This window comes from Nannospalax galili, unplaced genomic scaffold (genome assembly GCF_000622305.1).
Source record: "Nannospalax galili isolate Female #2095 unplaced genomic scaffold, S.galili_v1.0 scaffold443, whole genome shotgun sequence".
Lineage (NCBI taxonomy): Eukaryota > Metazoa > Chordata > Mammalia > Rodentia > Spalacidae > Nannospalax > Nannospalax galili.
The window spans coordinates 226,075-238,409 of NW_008352479.1; the positions used below are offsets into that span (position 1 = coordinate 226,075).

At 44.1% G+C, this 12,335-nt stretch overlaps 1 protein-coding gene across 3 annotated transcripts in view; it reads left to right on the forward strand.

The window, feature by feature from the left end:
* Mobp (myelin associated oligodendrocyte basic protein) overlaps nucleotides 1–12,335 on the forward strand; it is a 43,843-nt gene that overhangs the window by 30,163 nt on the left and 1,345 nt on the right. For 2 of the 3 annotated variants that reach the window (XR_607831.3, XR_607832.3), the window contains one exon: nucleotides 312–533. The gene's annotated coding sequence lies outside the window, so the exon portion shown is untranslated. The remainder of the gene's footprint in view (nucleotides 1–311; nucleotides 534–12,335) is intronic. The other variant, XR_003846488.1, reaches the window with a different exon arrangement.

Here is a 12,335-nt window from a genome sequence, read left to right on the forward strand (position 1 = left end):
AGCTCAGTGGTTAAGAGAGATTGCTGCTTTCAAAGAGGACCCAGATTTGGTTTCCAGCACCCACATCAGGTAGCTAACAACCACCTATAACTCCAGTTCCAGGGGATCTGGGGCCCTCTTCTGGTCTCTGTGGGCACCTGCACTCCAATGGTACACATGCAGACAGGCGTGTGTGTGTGCACATGCACACATACTAAATCTTCCAAAAAATAAAAGCTGTTCATGAAGTCACAGCTGTATTAAATGACGGTACAGAAAGTACAGTACACCACTTAACCAATTTGTGATTTTTTTTTCTCTTTGCAAATCAGATTGAAAAGGAGGAACAAGTCAACCCCAAGAAAAAAGTGATCAAGAAGGAGTTCCAGTGAGTGGATGGTCTCTGCCTCTGGACTTACTGCTCTGCGACTCTCCTGCCCTTGAGCGAGTTATCTAGCTTTGAGTATGATGCAGGGGCAGATACCTGCTGATGTGGCAACTACTGATGCCCACAGTCTCCACAGCGTGGGAGCCTCAGGGCAGCCTGCCTGGAGGTGAGGAAGGGGGCTCTCTGAGAGTTATGATCCACCCAGGCCCTGGAAGGACCTCTCAGACTTCAGAGCTCAGGGTATGGGTCTTTTGGTTGCCTCTGCAGCCCTTTCCTCTCTGGCAGGTGCATAGGCCTTCAGGGATCTTTGGCAAACATGACTCCAGGGCTAATTCACATGTTTTCCTCTCCCTTCTAGGCCCTCTTTCTCCTGCATCCTGTTGCTGGGCCTGACTTTTGATTTTTGACCCAATTCATTGTAATTCTCTATCTGAACCCCTCTCTTCCCTATACTGTTTGTTTATTTTGCCTCCCCATCAGTTCCTTGTACCAGCGCACAGAGCCACAGCTGACACTGCTGAAGGCCCAAGTTATTTTCCAAGTAAGATATTAAGTTGTCAGATAATCCTTAAACACAAATGCTGAGATGGAAGGAGCCATCTGAATTCACATGTCAGATGTAGCTAGCATGTTGTGTCAGAAGCAGAAAGAAGCAGCTCCTGACTCTTCTGCAGGGCTCTGTTCCAGTCTCACACAGGTCTTTGTGAGCATCTCCTCTAATTCCAGTCTGCGTGAGAGCAGCCACTTTAAGGCATTGCCTTTGACTGTTCTCTAGCCTACCTTCTTGGCCGGTTCCCACTCACTTGCACAGTTATCCCTCACCTGCACAGCTCTGACTCACCTGCACCCTGCATAGTCCCAACTGCTTTCAAATTGCATAATTTGGGAAAATTATCTGGCTTCAACCCCATTGTCCTATCCCCGTCTTCTCCAAGGGATCTGAGACACAGGTAGATGTCCTCAGGCACTTGCTTAGGTCTAGAAACAGAACTCAGAGTTTTAATTTCTAGAATAGAATCCCTCAAATCTCTGGGTATAGCTGAGGCCTGGTGTTCCCCTGCTATTTCTAGATGGCTTTCCACATTTGTGTCTGGTGGTGAGGTCAGATCAAGAAAAATAAGAAAGGAGTTTGGTCGTAGGGAGAGGAGAACAAAGTGTATGTGGTAGGGGAAGTGGGAATTAGACTAGCAGTTCAAGACTTTCCCTGTGTAGGCTATTCCACAGTGTGAGGGGGTCTGGGTTTAACTGTGTAGTGGGTTAGGGTAGGAGTTGATTTCCATTTCTTTGCTCTCTTTTCTTCCCATTATCTGTAGGCTCAAACCCTTGGGAAAGACTGGTCTTGAGTGTGAGCTCTTGTTCAATCACAGGAACTAACCCTCACCCCTATCCCACTTGCTTATGCACATCCCCTGACTAGCTGTGTGAACAGAGATTGGATCAGATGGAAGCTCCCCAGGTCACACTGTAATCTCATGGACTGGTGGGGGAGGCACTGCTTAGCTTGGGGAGAATATCTTTAGCCTCTCACTTTCTTTCCCAGACGCAATACTGGGGAGCCCCTTCAAGTTCCAAGTTAATTCCTGCCTCATGAAGACCTTGGCCACAAAAACTCAGCATGAAAAGACTACGTGAATATGTGTATTCCTTTGGAGGCCTGACCTTGCCTCATGGTTCTGTTGCATACTCAGCAGTGGCCTTGTGGATGCTCCCCCTGGGCCACTTTCCTTTTTAGCCCAGATTGGTGGAAGTAGAGCGTAGAAAGAGAAGAGTTGGAATTGATCCATCTCTATTTAGGCCCCATCTGGGTCAACTCCAGAAATGATTTCAACTTCTTTTAAGAACAAACTTAGAATAGCATGTTGACTCCAAAAGCTGGAACCAAAGTGTAAAAGATATAGGCAGTAGATCACTCCTCCTCATCCTGTCCAACACCTTTTCTAACTTTCTAACACTTCTAACTTGGAGGGGAAAGGAGGCCATGTCATTACACATAAGAGTATCAGGCTTGGGGCTTTAGAGAAGACTCAGCAATTAACGCACTTGCCACACAAGGACTGGAGTTCATATTCCCAGAACCCATGTAAATTCTGGGTGGCCATGGCAGCTCACCTGTAATTCCAGCCTTAAAAGTTAGAAACAGGATCTTCAGAGCAAGCTGGCAAGTGAGATTAGCCATATCAGCTCACTCTCCATGAGTAAGATGGAAAAGAGATGGAGGATCACACACACACACACACACACACACACACACACGCATGTGCATCCATACAAATGTGCGCCCCCCCCCACAAATGGGAAGAGAAATAAATAAAATAAAGGAGTCCTAGGCTCGTTGTTCAAGGATTAGCCCAAACTGCCCATGATCCAGAAGTCCTCTCCCTACCCAGCTAGGTCATCCCATCTCATCCTCTTCCTGTTCTTGTGTGCATGTGAACACTATGTGCTCATACATACGTGGTGCTTGGCCCATCATGAAGCTTGCTGCTTGCTGCTCATTCTGCCTACAACACTCTGGCCCATCGTCCTTTTACAGGTGGCTTTGGCTCAAATATCACTTCAGAGAGTCTTCCCTTCAAAGCTCAGTGCCATGTCCATGGTCACTGTCGTCCATCATCCTGAGCTTTGTTTGTTGCTTATTTGTAAGACTTACCACCATCTGGACTTAGCCTGTTCATTTATTTACTTACTTAATTCTTGCTCCCTCTTCTCTCCTAGGGTAAATGCCATTAGTTTCTGGCAGTAATAATGCAATAAATACTTGGTGACCGAATTGATATTTACTTATTTTTTAAAAAAGATTTATTGACTTTTTATTTATGTGTGTGTATATGTATGTATATGTGCATGTGGGTACCTGTGGAGAGTGTGTTAGATTTCCTGGAGCTGGAGTTACAGATGGTTGTGATCTGCCCAACATGGGTGTTGGGAACTGAACTCATGTCCTCTGCAGTAAGTGCTCTTACCACGGAGCCGTCTCTCCAGCCCCTTTTACTTGTTTGTTTGTTTTTTCTGATACTTAAAAAATATGGATATTTTGGAGAAACCAGAGCCATTTATTGTATCTAGCAACAAGAAATTGCTGGCAGTCTGGCTGGGCTCTCTCTGTTTAGAGGAAATGGGAAGTGAGGAGCAGAAATTTACAAGTGGGGGTTCAGCATCATCAGCCTGACCTTGAAGGAAGCAGAGGGTGAGGGTGCTGTCTGGGGTGTTGTCTGGGGTGTTAACTCCAGAGATAGAGAAGTGTATTGAAATGTTGCTGGGAAGGAGCCAGTGCAGTGAATGGTGAAGGGGCACATGGGTCAGTTGATGGATCTAAGAACCTAGGAAGTAGGACGAGTCCCTGAAGGCACAGGGGAGGGGAACGGTGCATCAATAGGACCTTGAAATTGTAAAGTGGGAAGAGGAAAGGAGAATGCAGATGTTGGTGAGTTTTCAAGGTCATTGGCAGGACTTGGGGCAGCCTTTGTCTATAGCTTTGATTTCCTCAGTAATGTACGTAGAACATGAGGTGGCCAGTTCACTGTGGAGATGGTGGTATTGGAGGTAAGAGGAATGAAGGCAGAGGAGAGGGTTATAAAGAAGTCGCTTCAACCCAGCTCTGAAATCTATCTTAATCTTTTGTTTTAGATGAATTTATATTTTCTTTTAAAAAATTTGTGTGTGTGTGTGTGTGTGTGTGTGTGTGTGTGTGCACATACCATGGTGCACTTGTAGAAGTCAGAGGACAAGTTGAAGGAGGTAGTTCTCTCCTTCCACCACTTGAGTTCTGGAGATTGAACGCAGGCAAGCACCTATACCCATTGAGTCATCTTGCTGGTCCTAAATTTCTATTTTCTTTTTATTTATTCGTTTAAGATTCAAGACAACGTTCTGTTGCTGCCTACAACTTCACGTTCAGTTATACATCTTTGATGTGAGCTTTGGAGCAGTATGGTTTCAGATGGAAAATGAAAGATCTAGAGAAAGAAAGGCAGAGTTTGGTTTTCTGGTAAACCAGAAATTTCCACCAGCTCATAGAGAGATGAGACTGCTCAGAGACAGTCATTTGTTGATGTCCTTCTGGGATGCTCTAAACATTGATGGGCTGTGGAGCCTGAGTGCTGGAGGGGTCTTGGGAAAGCTTCCTGCCTGACTTCACAGCATGCTGTGGTCTTGCTAATAACATCTTAAGCAGGTACTGTCTCTTCATAAGTAAAATATAGTGTTCTTTTGTTTTCTTTTTTGATCAAAAAAAATAACTTCTAAGGTGTATCCTAGGCTGGCCTCTTGTGATTCTCCTGCTTCTGTTTCTACAGTGCGTTGCACCAGTGTGCCCCACACAACCAGCTAAAAAAATTTTTTTTTTTTTGGTACAGGGTCTCTGGTAGCCCAGGCTGACCTTGAATGAGTTATCTCAGCTGTGTAGCAGCAGAGGAGGACCTTGAATTTCCTGATCCTCTTGCCTCCCCTTCTCAACTCCTGGGATGACACCCATGTGCCACTACACATGGTTTATGTGGTGCTGGGGATGGAACCCAGGGTCTCATGCATGCTAGACAGGCACTCTCCTGACTGAGTTACGTCCTCAGCTCTTTTTCACTTTTTGGAGACAGTGTCATGCTGTAACCCTGACACTGTGTATCCCAGACTGGCCACAAACTCCTGGAAATCCTCTTGCAATAGTCTCCCAAATGCTTGAATTAAAGACATGAGCTGCTGTACTAAACATATAGTGTCCTTAATGGACAAAATATGTCAACTCAGGAGTAGGGCACACACTTGTCATTTGGAGAGCTGTCTTTGTTTCTTCTTATTTGTGGCATAGGTTCACATTTATAGGAATGGTTGGTTAAGTGTATTGATAATATATATATATATATATATATATTTTGGTCTTTTTTTTTTTTGAGACAGGGTCTCCCTGTAGCCCCAGCTGTCCTGGAACTCACTATGTAGACCAGGCTGGCCTTGAACTCACAGAGATTCACCTGCCTCTGCCTCCCAAGTGCTGGGATTAAAGGCATGTGCCGGGCGATAAAAATATTTTATTGTGAATCAATTATGTCTCTATCTTAGACCACAGGGTATTTTCCTTTTGTAATGGAGATCAGACATGGCCCCTGTGGCAACTAAAATCATGACTTTGGACTTACCTTGTTGCAAGGTACAATTTCTAAACAGAGTCTGGTGAAGCCCTGGGGTACTTGAAGATGACCTCTTATGAGATAAGAGTCAATAGGATTCTGGGACACAGGCCCCTATCATCTGAGGGAGGCTGTAGAGTTCATGTTAACTTTAATTTTGAATTTTATTTTTATTTTATGTGTCTGGGTGTTTTGCCTGCATGTACTTAATGTGTGCAATGCCCACAGAGACCAGAGGGGGCATTGGATCCCCTGGAACTGAAGTTACAGATGGTTGTTAGCTGCCATGTGGGTGCTGGGAATTGAACCTGGGTCCTCTGCAAGAGCAGTCAGTGCTCTTAACCATTGAGCCATCTCTCCAGCTCTATGTTGATTCACAGGCAAATCTATTTGATGCATTGTGAAATGGAGCTACCCTACTGTGTTCACCATGGAAACAGGAGGGGAGTTTAGCATTCCGAGGGTGTGGGACTTGACATTCTGTCAATATCATATGAATTAACTCACGTTTGTGTATAGACCATATGCGAGGTACCTCATTTGTCCCTCTCTTTCCAGCCGGAAATCCATTTACAAATAATTCCCTCCCAGGCACACTGTTTTCATAATAGAAACAACATGGGGACTTGGGGGGCGTATGTTAGCACTCACAGGAAGTGTTCCAAGATTGTATCCTGGCTCCAAGGGTTTCTTGCTGGTGGGAGTCACACGTGGAACTTGCTGGGTTTGGTCTTCCTTCTCTGACTTCAGAAGTGCATCCGTCTTTTGGTTTGTGTCCTGTGACTTCTCTTTTGGGAAGAGAGCATCTCTCTTTTCCTCAGGAAGAAATCTTGATGTATCAGGAATCATCAGGGGCTGGGTGTGGTGTCCTTTAATCCCAGCACTAGGGATGCAGAGGCATGAGATAGATCTCTGTGAGTTTGAGGCCAGCATGGTCTACATAAGTGAGTTCCAGGCTAGCTAGGACTGCAGGGAGACGCTATCTCAAAAAAACAAAATAAAACAAAAAACAGTTGTTATCAACTCTTTACCAACTTGGCTGGTAAAGTACTTGGTGTATGAACATCAGGACTTGAGTTGGATCCATAGCAGTCATGTAAAAAGAGCTGGTACACACTTGTAATTCCAGTGCTGATGAGGTAAGACAGGTAGATCTTGGGGCTCACTGGCCAGTAGTCTAGCTTGCTTGGTGAGTTCCAGGTCAGTGAGAGAGCCTGTCTCAAAAATAAAAAGAGAAATGGTATCTGAGGAATCTCTGTATCTGTCTATGTCTCTTTCTTACACACACACACATACATACACACACATACACACACTCACTCCACAGAAGCCTAGTGTCCTGGGCTGCGCTTGTTCTCAGCAGGATCCAGTAGGCTCTCATATAGTCCATTTTCACTATCTCCACCCTCCACTTTTTGAATTCTGTGTTGTCATTCCCTTCTTTACTGAAGGCTCTGCCTTTTCTTCTCTGATTTTCAGCTCTCTGAGTCACGTTCTTGGCAGAGTCTTAGCTGTGTGCTGATGATAACGATCTACCTTGGACCAGCAAGATCTTGCACTCATTTTCAACAATAGTTCAATCAGTTAAAAAAAATTCGTAAAAATGAAAAAAATTACATCTTTTCTTTCCAGCTGATTCCTTGTTGACACTTCATTTTCTGGCTTTGTGTCTATGCGGTATCTTTTTTTTTTCTCCAATTTTTTATTGATTCTTTGAGAGAATTTCACACAATATATTTTGAAACATATTCAGACCCCTTTCCCCATCTTTACCCCTCCCCTCCCACACCCCTCCTTCATGTACCCTACTATTATTTTTCTTTTTTTTTTTTAAGGCCTATTGAGTCTAATCTGTGCTCCCCAAATGCTCTTAGGTGTGGGTGCATTCTTTGGAGTCTGGCCAACCTACTAGGCATCACAACTCTAGAGAAAACTGAGTCTCCCTCTCCCGGTAGCTCTCCATGGCCAATAGAGCTGGGGCTGCTTGCTCACCTCCTGCATCCACGCTGTTTTATTCTGGCTTGGGCCTGCATAGGTCTTGTGTGTGCTGTTCCAAGTGCTGTGGGTTCATATGTGCAGCTAGCTTGTATAGTCCAGACAACACAGTTTTCTTTTTTGTTTTTTCATTTTTTTGTGGTTTATTCTTTCTTAAAAAATTATTTATTTAATAACCATATGATTAGAAGAAGAATTTCATTACAGCATTAACATATTCAATAACAATTTCCAGAGCAAAGATGCATCTCTTTCAAAATTGGCTGTAAATTTTTAGGCTCACAGTTGAATTAATGCAGTTATACAATATTGAATTGAGTATAAACCCCTGTAAGACATAAATTGAATGAGGTTTTAACCTTTAAAAAAGATCTTCATTTCATTTTAAAATATACCGTTTCCTACAGAAAGACTTTTTTTTTTTTTTTTTTGGTCTTTTTGAGACAGGGTCTCCCTGTAGCCCAGCTGTCCTGGAACTCACTATGTAGACCAGGAAGACTCATTTTTTAAAAAATATTTTATTTATTATTTTTATTTGTGTGTGTGAGTGTATTGCCTCCATGTATGTGAGTGCACCCGTGTCATGCAGTCCCACGGAGGTCAGAAGAGGGCTTCAGGTTCCCCTGGAACTGGAGTTAAGGATGGTTCGTGGCCACCATGTGGGTCCTGGGAATTTAACCTGGGTCCTCTGCAAGAGCAGTCAGTGCTCTCAACTGCTGAGCCATCTCTCCAGCCCCATAAAGACGCATTTTTAATGCTACTAACACTTAGATGTTTGCACATGCATCTCTAATCTCTATGTATCTGATTATTACTAGTCACAGTTACTTTCTAAGATCCTTGGCACCAGAGCATGGATATAAAATCATCAGGTAGATTTCAATGGTAATGTTTTGCACTTCTACTAATTAACATGAAGCAAATTTTTATGCTGCTTCCTCAAATATAACTCATTTTAAAAATTTGTTGATTTTTGTGTGTGTATATCACACAGAACATCCCAAACAATCTCATTCATCTATATACCCACTTCCCAAATGCACCCCCCATAGCCCCCCCCACTGGAGCCCATATACTCTGTCATTCCTGTGACTGTCCACTGTGTGAGACAACACAGTTTTTGTATATTCATCATCACTTCTGGCTCTTACACTCTTTCTGTCTCCTCTTCTGCAATGATCCCTGAACCTTGAGAGGAGACAGTGTGATATACGTGTCCTATTTAGGGCTGAACAGTCCTGAGTGGTGTCTTTTTTCTTCAGCTCTTGTGAATATGGGTCTTAGAGTCATCTGACCTGCCTGACCTTTGGTCTTCTTGCTATGGTAATCTGTCTGCTAGCTCTTCATTTTCAAATCTCCCTGTGGATTCCTTCTCTGTGATTTTTCTGCTCTGATTCAAAGTTCATGATCAAGCTGTTTCAGCTGTGCAGCACATTTATTGAGAACCTTGGCTTCATTGTTTTCCCACACCACAGCTTTCTGAGACTCCAGATCTTATCTAATGATTTTCTTGCTGATCTCAGCAGATGGGAGATGGAGGCAGTGTCCAGGACAGCAAGAGACTGGGGCCTGCTATCCACTCTGGGGTCCCCTATACCCCTCCAATAGAGCTGTACAGACACCACTTCCTCTTCTTCGATAAACTCTAGCCTTTATTTTTAGGATTAAAAAACAATTTTTTGGCTATGTGTGTACTTATGTCCCCGTGTGTGGAGATGTGCATGTGAGTGCAGTGCCCTCAAAGATCAGAAGAGAGCATAGGAGTCCCTGCAACTGCAGTTACAGGTGGTTGTCAGCTGCCCAATATGGGTGCTGGGAACTGAATTCAGGTCCTCTGCAAGAACAGCTGGTGCTCTTAACCATGGAGCCATCTCTCCAGCCCCTCCTCTGGCTTTATATTCATTATCACTTCCTCTTCCCTCCAGATCGTGTACCTGGATGCTACCTGAGATTCTGTCCAACCCAGCAGCACCCAGACACGGAGTAGGCTGACTAGGTTCCAGGGAATGGACCCAAAGGCAAGAACATTTGGGGAACACAAATTAGACTTAACAGGCCTTTAAGAAGTAATGACAAGGGGCTGGAGAGATCGCTCAGCGGTTAAGAACACTGACTGTTCTTGCAGAAGACCCGGGTTTGAATCCCAGCTAACAACTGTCCATCACTCCAGCCCCAGGGGATCTGATGGCTTCTTCTGGCCTCCGCGGGCATTGCATTCAGTTTACCAACTGAACTGTCTACTCTGCCCTTTTATATTTTATAAAGAGCTAGAAGAACGGAAGCTCATAGAATCAACACACACAAGAACGACAAACATTTAAGGCAATAGAAACACCAGTTAGCCTGATTTGGAAACCATATGGTATAAAGCAGGTATCAAATGGTCACATTCTACTCCCACAGATGCATTTTTTTTTTGTCTTTTTGAGACAGGGTCTCCCTGTAGCCCCAGCTGTCCTGGAACTCACTATGTAGACCAGGCAGGCCTTGAATTCACAAAGATCCACCTGTCTCTGCCTCCCAAGTGCTGGGATTAAAGGCGTGCGCCACCACACCCGGCGTGTTTCTTTCTTTCTTTTTTAAAAATATTTTATTTATTATTTTTATTTTATGTGTATGAGTGTATTATCTGCATGTATGTGAGTTCACCTGTGTTGTGCAATGCCACAGAGGTTAGAAGAGGGCTTCAGATTCTCCTGGACTGGAGTTAAGGACAGTTCCTAGCCTCCATGTGGATGCTGGGAATCAAACCTGGGTCCTCTGCCAGAGCAAGTCAGTGCTCTTAACCGCTGAGCCATCTCTCCAGCCCTGAGAGGCTGTTTCTTAAGGGGCTTTTTTCTGCTGATCATTTAAGCTTCTACTGGTACAGAAACCACTTAGGGAAGATTTATTGAGTGTCCTTCTCATGCAGCAACCATCTTGTTTAGCCCAAGATATTACTTATATAGAGTCAAAAAAATCAGGCTTGTGAGTATGGATTTTTCTAAATACGTGGTTCATTTTGTCTCAAAATATGAGCCCCATATTTAAAGTCTTTTTAGGGGTGAACCACCTTCAGTTCTCCACTCCTGTTTTTTAGGAAACCTGTCATGAAACCTGGAGCACTAAACACTGTTAAACTATATCTAAAAGACAAAAGCCGAAGTGTCAGACCCCAAGGTCAAGTGAAGTCTACTTGTTGTAATGTCACTGGTCAATAGGGTCCGTATCGGCCATCTAAATATTTATTTATTTATTATTTATTTACATGTGTGGGTCTGTGTACACACCATGGCATGCACGTGGAGGTCAGAGAACCCTTTGTGGATGCAGTTCTGTCCTTCCAACTTGTCTTTCTTTTGTTTTTCTTTTCAAGAAATTTGGGTCCCAGGGGGAGGGATCCCCTGGAACTGGAGTTATAGATGGTTTCTAGGTGCCATGTGGATGCTAAGAACCGAACCTGGGTCCTCTGCAAGAGCAGTCAGTGCTCTTAACTGCTGAGCCATCTCTCTAGCCCTGGTAATAAGTACTTTAAAATTTTATTCATTTATTATGTATGTTTGAGAATGCGTGGGAAGATCCAACCTGCAAGTGGGCAGCACCATTCCTTGGTCTGTGGCCCTGGACTCTCTAAGAGTGGAGAGAGCTGAACCCTCAGCATGGTGCATTCAGCGCCCTCTGCTTTTAACTGTAGATGTGATATGAGCAGCTGTGCCAAGCTCCTGCCATTATGACTTCCCAGCAGTAATGGACCATAACCTGGAATTGTGAACTATGATAAGCCCTTTCTCCCCTAAGTGTTTCTATCACAGCAACAGAAAAGTGACTAATACAGGCAGCTTCTAAGATGGCTCCCAGTGAGCTCTCCTTTCTAGATTAAAAAAATGTTTCTTTTTATTATTATTATTGTTGTTGTTGTTGTTGTATGTGATGCGTATATGTGTGTGTGCATGTGCACATGTGTGCCGTGGTGCTCATGTGGAGTTTGGAGGACAGACAAGTTTTTGGGAGTTGGTTCTCTCCTTCTACCTTGGTTTCCTGCAATTGAACTCAAGTCCACAAGCTTGCATGGCAAGCACTTTATCTGCTGAGCCACCTCACTGGTCCTTCCTAGTTTTTATGCTTCATGCCATCCCTTCCCTGGCTGATTTACTTGCTTCTGTCCAACCGATTTCAGCAAAGGTGATGGGATCAACTGTGGCTAATGAGGGAAGATTTTAACTTCTCATCTTTCTCCATCTCTGCCTCTGTTTCTCTGTCTTTGATGGTGGATATTCCATACTGGGGAGGCTCATACAACAAGGAATTGGGGGTAGCTTCCAACAAAGGGCCACTGAGGTATTGAGGCCCTCAGTCCAACAGCCCTTGAGTGGTTTGAATCTTGCCGACAATCACAGAAGAGTTTGGAGGTGAATCTTCAGTTAGATCCTCACATGAGACCCCAACCTGTCTTGGATAACATGGTGATTTCAACTTCAGGAGACACTGTGAAGCAGAGGGTGGGAGACTGAGAACACACTGAGCCAGGTCCAGGTTTCTGATCCACAGAAACTAAGATATTGAGTGTGGACTGTGTGTGTGTGTGTGTGTGTGTGTGTGTGTGTGTGTGTGTGTGTCTGTTTGGGGGCATGTGTACAACCTCTGTTCAGTTTACAAGATAACTGTACCAAGGCTGTCAAGATGACTTAGTAGATAAAGCACTTGTCCTGCAAACCTGAGAACCCAAGTTCAACCCCTTGTTCCCATGTAAAGGTAGAAGGCGAGAACTGGCTCCACAAAATAGCCCTCTGACCGTATGCTGTAGTGTGTGTGCACACACCCTCCTCATCGTATACACACAATAACAAATAAATAACAATTTTTTTTTTTTA